The following is a 7,920-nucleotide window of genomic DNA, read 5'->3' as shown; positions in this document are numbered from 1 at the left end:
TTTATGCTAATAACATTATGACCAAATTTATGGTGTGGTTATAATAGGAAATAAATGTATTACAAATCAGGACGAGATTTTCTTCAGTATCTCCAGCAGTAGATCTTCAGAACACCGGAAAAATGACTATATATTGTCAAGGTAGAGCCTATCACTACGTACCTTCATGTTATGACCAGACAAGTTTCTCTTTAAAGACTAATAATCCTGAGTTAATATGTCAGTGCAAGGATAACAACACATCTACCTTCCCTGATCTAAATCTACAGAACCGGAGCCAAATGCTTCTTTCCCAGAGACGACTGAAATGTGATCAGGTGTTTTGTGGTTATCCTTTTGCATGAGATTTCTGATGTCATCATAATCATGTCATACAACATAATGCTCCGTCATAAATATTTTAACCGCTGGCTCTGAGAGAGAGAGAGAGAGAGAGAGAGAGAGAGAGAGAGAGAGAGAGAGAGAGAGAGAGAGAGAGAGAGAGAGAGAGAGAGAGAGAGAGAGAGAGAGAGAGAGAGAGAGAGAGTGGGGGGGGCGAAGAAGTACCTATGACGATGTTTTCTCTCAACCAAGTTAGCCCGTGGTAAGAGCTAGTGTGTGTAGGTGTGTGTGTGTATGTGTGTTTGTGTGTGTATGTGTGTGTGTGTGTGTGTGTTTGTCTGTGTGTGTGTGTGTGTGTGTGTGTGTGTGTGTGTGTGTGTGTGTGTGTGTGTGATGACATATGTATGCCTCTTCGTCAGTTTGTTCGTAAAGGTGGTTTGTGTGTTGTTTGTTTCAATATTACAGTATATCAGCCAATTGCTCAATAAGCTTGAAAAATAACAGCAAATTTTCTTTTATAAATTCCATAAAGTTCCTGCGATATGTATATATATGGCCTATGAAAACTTGTTTTGAATTTAATTTAGTTAAACGATATTTTTTCATCGCTTCAATATATTTTGAAATGATGATAATAACAATATCATATGAAAGTCATCACATGATGTTAGATATCATCAACTCTCACGATCTAACACACACACATACACACACACACACACACACACACACACACACACACATACACACACACACACACACACACACACACACACACACACAGATACACACACAAGTTCAAACCTACAGGTTCACTGTGCTCACAGACACATGTCTTGTGCGGACTTATAATCTTCCTTATTCTTCTAAGTGACGTCATTCTGACCTGGTGCTAAGGCCTGCCGCCACCTCGCCAGCACAGGTTCCAGGTCCGTCATGTGCCAGGTCTTGTGATCCTCCCCAGGTCATGCATATGCCTGTTCTTTAGCACACACTGGCTCTCACGGAGCCACATAACCAGGAGAGGATTCAGTCATTCATCAATATACACAGTAAACATCTCTTAGCGTAACTTGGCTACGTTCATCTCGTCCAAACAAATGATATTACTAGACACACTAGGGGTATGTATGTATGTATGTATGTATGTATGTATGTAGGTAGGTAGGTAGGTAGGTAGGTAGGTAGGTAAGACAACAAAAATACAGTTTCAAGAAACTCTCACACACTTCACTAAACCTCCACCATACATCTTGACACTCTACAACTATCTTCTGCTCTTCCACATTACCTTTCCCTCCCAACCATTTCTTCTCCTCCTAATTACCCAATTAAACAGAAAAAAGACATTGGTTGGTCACCAGAACTCTTCGTCTAAGTGGGCGTTTTGTGTATTGTTTTTCAGTGTGTTAAGATCGCCTGTTATTCACTTTCAATTCGTTATGCAATTATCATTATAGAAAAAACTGATCCTGTCAAAAACAACAATCTCTCTCTCTCTCTCTCTCTCTATATATATATATATATATATATATATATATATATATATATATATATATATATATATATTATTTTTACTATACTTTGTCGCTGTCTCCCGCGTTTGCGAGGTAGCGCAAGGAAACAGACGAAAGAAATGGCCCAACCCCCCCCCCCATACACATGTATATACATACGTCCACACACACAAATATACATACCTACACAGCTTTCCATGGTTTACCCCAGACGCTTCACATGCCTTGATTCAATCCACTGACAGCACGTCAACCCCGGTATACCACATCGCTCCAATTCACTCTATTCCTTGCCCTCCTTTCACCCTCCTGCATGTTCAGGCCCCGATCACACAAAATCTTTTTCACTCCATCTTTCCACCTCCGATTTGGTCTCCCTCTTCTCCTCGTTCCCTCCACCTCCGACACATATATCCTCTTGGTCAATCTTTCCTCACTCATTCTCTCCATGTGCCCAAACCATTTCAAAACACCCTCTTCTGCTCTCTCAACCACGCTCTTTTTATTTCCACACATCTCTCTTACCCTTACGTTACTCACTCGATCAAACCACCTCACACCACACATTATCCTCAAACATCTCATTTCCAGCACATCCATCCTCCTGCGCACAACTCTATCCATAGCCCACGCCTCGCAACCATACAACATTGTTGGAACCACTATTCCTTCAAACATACCCATTTTTGCTTTCCGAGATAATGTTCTCGACTTCCACACATTCTTCAAGGCTCCCAGGATTTTCGCCCCCTCCCCCACCCTATGATCCACTTCCGCTTCCATGGTTCCATCCGCTGCCAGATCCACTCCCAGATATCTAAAACACTTCACTTCCTCCAGTTTTTCTCCATTCAAACTCACCTCCCAATTGACTTGACCCTCAACCCTACTGTACCTAATAACCTTGCTCTTATTCACATTTACTCTTAACTTTCTTCTTCCACACACTTTACCAAACTCAGTCACCAGCTTCTGCAGTTTCTCACATGAATCAGCCACCAGCGCTGTATCATCAGCGTGGTAGAGGATGTGTGGATCAGGTGTTTGCTTTGAAGAATGTATGTGAGAAATACTTAGAAAAGCAAATGGATTTGTATGTAGCATTTATGGATCTGGAGAAGGCATATGATAGAGTTGATAGAGATGCTCTGTGGAAGGTATTAAGAATATATGGTGTGGGAGGAAGGTTGTTAGAAGCAGTGAAAAGTTTTTATCGAGGATGTAAGGCATGTGTACGTGTAGGAAGAGAGGAAAGTGATTGGTTCTCAGTGAATGTAGGTTTGCGGCAGGGGTGTGTGATGTCTCCATGGTTGTTTAATTTGTTTATGGATGGGGTTGTTAGGGAGGTAAATGCAAGAGTTTTGGAAAGAGGGGCAAGTATGAAGTCTGTTGGGGATGAGAGAGCTTGGGATATATATATATATATATATATATATATATATATATATATATATATATATATATATATATATATATATATATATATATATATATATATATATATATATATATATATATATTGACCAAGAGGATATATGTGTCAGAGGTGGAGGGAACGAGGAGAAGTGGGAGACCCAATTGGAGGTGGAAAGATGTAGTGAAAAAGATTTTGAGTGATCGGGGCCTGAACATGCAGGAGGGTGAAAGGAGTGCAAGGAATAGAGTGAATTGGAACGATGTGGTATACCGGGGTCGACGTGCTATTAATGGATTGAACCAGGGCATGTGAAGCGTCTGGGGTAGACCATGGAAAGTTCTGTGGGGCCTGGATGTGGAAAGGGGGCTGTGGTTTCGGTGCATTATTACATGACAGCTAGAGACTGAGTGTGAACGAATGTGGTCTTTGTTGTCTCTTCCTAGCGCTACCTCGCGCACATAAGGGGGGGGGAGGGTTGCTATTTCATGTGTGGCGGGGTGGCGATGGGAATGAATAAAGGCAGACAGTATGAATCATGTACATGTGTATATATGTATGTCTGTGTGGGTATATATATGTGTACGTTGAGATGTATAGGTATGTATATTTGCGTGTGTGGACGTGTATGTGTATACATGTGTATGTGGGTGGGTTGGGCCATATATAAGACAGAAAAGAAAGCTATCACTCCAGGATAAGTGACTATTTACACCTCACAGTTCAGAGGCATCAATCAAACATCAAACTAACGAAGACCAACCCAGTAACCAACATGACTGTCTGGTAACTAAAAGTTAAAAAAAGAATCAAGAAGAGCAATCTTTGTAAGGAATTAACCCCGGGGTATTGTCCAGTTATTACTGCATTAGGTAAATAAACCTTTACAGCCTCACTCGTTCGCTACAATAGTGTTATTCTCGTAATTTAACGACGTCATTAGCTGAGTATCACCAAGCGACACATACAGAACGTTTATCTGTGTTTAGTATGTGTGTGTATGTGTGTGTGTGTGTGTGTGTGTGTGTGTGTGTGTGTGTGTGCTTGTGTGTGTGTGTGAGTGTGTGTGTGTGTGTGTGTGTGTGTGTGTGTGTGTGTGTGTGTGTGTGTGTGTGTGTGTGTGCTTGTGTGTGTGTGTGAGTGTGTGTGTGTGTGTGTGTGTGTGTGTGTGTGTGTGTGTGTGTGTGTGTGCACTTCTATACGTGTGTTTCGTGTGTATACGTTTGTGTGTATGAGTATGGGTATAACCACTCATTTCTGTGCCATTTAAACTTCTGTATGCTGTCGGCACTCAAAGTTTCCTTGCTTAATTCATTCAAACTTCCCACCATATTTACGCTAAACTAGTACTTCTTTCCCACCTTTCTAATTAGAGTTTTGCCCAGCTGTTTTCTTTATGGCTTCTGTTTACACTGACACTGCATCTCGTGGCGATTGTTCACTGGCAAAGTCGTTCATCTGATTTAGAAACTTGATGCTATTATCAGGTCCACCCCCCCTCCGCCTCTCCCTTTTGTCCTCCACAATGTACCGTTGTTTAGCTCTTAACCATCACCGTAGTTCGGTTCTTCCGCTTTACATACTTTCTTGCTTGTTCTTCTGTCTGCATTTCTCAATTAGATCTTTGTGCCTGATTTGGTGCGGTGACCAGACTTGAGAGGTATAATCCAGTGTTGGTCTGATATATGATGTGAGTTACTTGCTAAACATTTTCGTATCCAGATATGTAATTGCAAGTCTAATTTTTCGCAGCAAGCAGAGGACCTCATTCACAGTTCTTCTGATTTGTAGATCTGGTGGAATTTTGGCTCAAAGTCGAACCATAGGTTTCTTTCAAGCATAAATTACTGAAACATATTCCTGTAACATATATTCCCCAAGTTAACCCTCTCAGATATATCTAGACTTATCCCTTCCTTTCAGACTTATTCATTCCAAATGACCAAGTGAATGTCTTTGCATATTTCTATAAGACGAATGAGCAGACTTCATGAGGGCCTTTGGCCTTAAATGAGTAAAGTTGCTTTAATAGCCTCATCATTTAATATCTATTAATTTCCATACTTACCAAGACTTCGTCTCCCTCCCACCTTCCTAATTATCAAGATTTTCTGCTTTAGCAATTAAAAAAAAATCATATGGGTTTGAAGTGAAGCTCAAATCTTCCTGAAGACTTTGAAACAGATTACATATACAACGTATATGTAATTTGATATAAAACCATTTAAGAACAGAATCATCTTCATGAACACTTAACACTGTATATACCTTCCTCTTCTGCCGCTGCTGTAAAGCAGTTAAGGGACACTCCTGTAGCAACAAACCTGGAATGAGTTGGCAGTAGGGGCGCTGAGGAAGCACGTAGCAGCCCCATCAGCTCACCGACAACGAAGGAGGATTTCAGCAACATCTGCCACACCACCAGTGACAGGGGAACACTAACTTCAGCAGCAGTAGCATGGCAGAGGAACCGGTAGTATCAGTAGCCAGGCTGGCAGTACTGCTGGTATGACTAGCTCTGGCTGCAGGAGTAGCAACAACAACAACAATAACAACAACAGCAAAATTATGAAAAGAGATACAGCAGCAGCAGGAGCAGCGGCGGCAACATTAGGTGCTGTCGTAGTATCAGAATCAATTGTAACAATAGAGGCAGTGGATGTAACAGCTACAGCAGCAACAGCATTTGAGGCAACAGTAGTCTTAGCAGCATCAAGTTGTATTACTCGCAGCAGCATATGTGGCGACATAATCATAAGCATCAGCATCAACATCAAGTGCACATGAAGCAGTAGCAGCATCGGCACGGAGCTGCCATGCACGTCTGAGGCGGGTTTACAGCGGGCGGGATGGGAGCATAAGCTGGGGAATATCTGACAAGAGACCTTGATGCTGCTGGTGAGGGTGGTGAGGCGGGCGTAAAGGTGTAGTAAAGTCGTGGCTAACGTGGGTGTAATGACCGATACACCTGCCACTAACTTCACCAACAGATAAATAAAATGTGGATCAGGGATAATTATGTCCAGAGAGAATAGACCACTTATTGCGGCCTTATAGCCTACTGCCGACTACCTCGCTTATACTGCCGCAGGTTATGGCCAGCCCACTCCTCCTATCCTCCCATAACCACAATGACCCACTCTCTTGGCTACCAGGAACACCTCTAACCATCCTCTCAATCTTTCGTTTTCCTTCTACTTTAGTTCTCCTACAATTCTTTTGAGGCTACGGCTGTTTTCTCACAATTACTTGTACTCTATTTTTCCAAACACCATCCACAAACTTTTTCCTCTCACGAGAAGTTTAATCCCCTTTCTCAAATTTCTAAATCGCACCTTTTGCATACCACATAATTCACCCACAAATTCAAACCCTACTTCCTAAAATACCTTCCACTGCTCCTCCATTCTCCTTGATTCATTTCCTCTAACCTTTTGTCATTCTTCAATCAATCTTTCTTGAAATCTCTGCACACACGCCACTTTTCCAAGCTCAGTGACGTTCACCGCTTCCTCCACACTTGTCATTTTCTTTCTTCTTAATCCTTCCACAAACATATGCACTCGCCTCAACCAAGAAATGATAAAGCATTCCACCTGCCACCCCTCAATATGTTCACATCTAACAACCTCTCATTTTCATACCTGTCGATCACCACATGATCCAGCAATGCATGTTGATCCCCATCCCTCCTCATCCTTGTATACTAACATATGTACTTTTTTTTAGCCATGTATTCCGTTCCCCCTACCTCTTTCAACACACAATTGCCATGTAAACTACCTTTGCATTCAGATCCCTTAAAACCAGGACTCGGTCCCTTGTATCAAAACCGCTAAAACACTCACGCATCTCCTGCCAAAATACATTAGTTTCAACACTATTGTTGTGATGATATATGAACTTCCGTAGTGTAGCGCTTAGCGTTCCTGACCGTGACGCATTCACAGGTCGCCCAAGGTCGAGCCCACAGGTTCGAATCCTGGTTTCGGCAGTCGGTCCACAGTCAACCGAGCTGTTTATCTACCCCTAGAGGCTTGTTGATAAAATGAGTACCTGTCTCAGGCTAGAGTATATATATGTATATACAGTGTTAATGGAATGGCCTTGATTAGGGCCTCAGCTGTCCGTGTCGTGTCAGATGACATAGAAAATGCATATAGACAGGTGCCTGTATTCTCAACGTCAACTACCTAAAGCTTTCAGCTGTCATCTAAAAGGCCAAACAAAAGGCCAGAATCAGCCATTCTTATCAGGCGTAACAACACCAGTGCCCCTCGGGACATTTTAGTAAAAACCAATATAGTTTACCGATACCGCTGTGTAACTGGGAACTGCCCATCGCAAAATGTTTGTTACATTGGACCAACTAGATATACCCTGGCGTGACGTATGATCATCAACCACTAGAATGAAGGACCGCTGAAGCAACACCATTGGCGGGAGCGCGTTATGGCCTTCGCTCCAGAAGACATGAAAAGAAACACACAACATCGCGTCATGTGCGGACCAGCAACGCCAACCACTCCTGCAGGCTGTCCACCCAGCCATCAATACGACGTCACGAAGGTGGCCACCACCTCCTGCATGACGGTCAGTCAATGAGGTGGTGTGTAGATCAACTTCCTGTAATGACACCTGTGCACTGACCCCTCCCATAGAGAGAGA

Source organism: Panulirus ornatus, chromosome 67 (genome assembly GCF_036320965.1).
Source record: "Panulirus ornatus isolate Po-2019 chromosome 67, ASM3632096v1, whole genome shotgun sequence".
Taxonomy (NCBI): Eukaryota; Metazoa; Arthropoda; class Malacostraca; order Decapoda; family Palinuridae; genus Panulirus; species Panulirus ornatus.
This window is presented reverse-complemented; position numbering follows the sequence as displayed.